This window comes from Penaeus chinensis, chromosome 2, assembly GCF_019202785.1.
Source record: "Penaeus chinensis breed Huanghai No. 1 chromosome 2, ASM1920278v2, whole genome shotgun sequence".
Lineage (NCBI taxonomy): Eukaryota > Metazoa > Arthropoda > Malacostraca > Decapoda > Penaeidae > Penaeus > Penaeus chinensis.
Window position 1 is genome coordinate 29705118 of NC_061820.1, and position 2037 is coordinate 29707154.

The window sequence follows — 2037 nt, forward strand, 5'->3', positions numbered from 1 at the left end:
AGCACTGAGATGAGGGGTAGCTAGGCATGGAGAGGGGAAGGGGGAGGAGAGGGCGAGGGATGGGGGAGCTCTTAAAAAAGTTCATTATTATTACTAATGTCCTTTTTGTTCTTTTGTTTTATGTGATCTTATTTTCCGGACTGTGTGTTTGGTTTTATTGTCTCTTATTTCTATTCATTGGTTTGATGAGGAATTCAATTTTTGTCGCTTGTTTCTCTACTTGGTAGTTGGTTTTATTGTTTTATTCTTGTAGCAGTACGGAGGAAACGAATGAAAACATGCTGTGTTCTCATGTATTCGGAGTGAAAGGACCACAGAGTCTATGTTTTCACTCACTTTCATTTATGTGTATGGGGAGTTTAACTGAACGAACCTTACAAAAGTTCCCATTAAATTTCGTCTCTACTTTGATTGACACTTTGTAAAACATCTAGCTGAAGCAAAGCATAAAAAGGGTGAATTGATACAACATTTTAAAGACTCTTAACTCTAAGATGATTGCTTATCATTGGACATATTTTCACGAAGATTTGTCATCATCTCCGTGATAAAATGGCTTGATTAAAGATACACAAACTTTGGTATGAATCGCTGGGAACGCACTGGTCTAAACACAAAAATAAATGTTTCACACAAAAGCGTAAACAGAGAAAAAACTAAAAATGAAAATTAATAATCCCACAACAAATGATGGAGCCAAACCTACCGGGATTTTTCATGAAGTGATTGCTTTTCGATTTCGAGTTTTATTGAAATGCATTTTTTCGTGTGATGTGTGTGGAAGCTACTTTCATAAATAGAGATTTGGCTTGTTTGTGTTATTTGTAAAAAAAAATCTTTGCAAGTTGGGAGGCCATACATTGTATTTAGATACGTTATTATAATAACGAATATGCTTCCAGTATTTAGATACGTTATTATGATAACGAATATGCATCCAGATCCCGGTTAATATATGCATATATATATATATATATATATATATATATATATATATATATATATATATATATATATATATATACACGTATATATATATATATATATATATATATATATATATATATATATATACATACATACATACATATATATATATATATATATATATATATATATATATATACATATATATATATATATATATATATATATATATATATATATATATACATACATACATACATACATACATACATATATATATATATATATATATATATATATATATATATATATATATATATATATATATATACATATACACATATATTATGAGCAACTAGAAAAATGCACACACAAAAAGAAACAAACAAATTGCCGTGATAAGAACATAGATCAAGGTTCCAATGTACATTCCCTCGGCAATAAATAAAACTTACACATTGAAAGGACAAACAACATAATTGTGCTATCAATCACAGCCCTGAAAAAGTCAGGCTGCTTAAAACAAACGAAAATAAATTGGGAAGAACACCTCGGAAAATGAGGAATAGAAAATATTTCTTTATTTTCACCCGTTTAGAGATCTCATTGTACTTCCTACATGCACTTAGTGTCCTTTCTTTTTTCTGTCCTTTGAAATAATACTTCGTATTATGTTGTTATTTTTTTTTTTTTTTCTGACACGCTGTTTCAATAGAAAATGTTTAAGGTAAAAAAAAAGAAAGAAAAAAAGTCAGGAGTCCTTTTCACATGATTAATGGTTTGTTTGGTGCCTGGAAGAGGTAATTTTTATGTGATTTTTTTCAGTTTCTTGTAATAAAAGAAAAACTTTTTTAGCAACTTTTTTCCAGTGCACTTTTCCGATGAGCAAGATATAAACCTTTTTTTAATTTGTTTTTTTATCTTGGTTAATTTGTTTTCACTTCATACAGTACTTACAGCCCAGGGTTCCCCGGTTCTGATAGGTAGAGATAGTACTGTTATATCCTCGTTTATTTAGCATAAATAAACAAGCAACGACCGAGGTATGTGCAATCCTAGTTCGCTGTTAATCATTCAGAAATTTTGAGTGCCTTTGATTACTGTATTGCA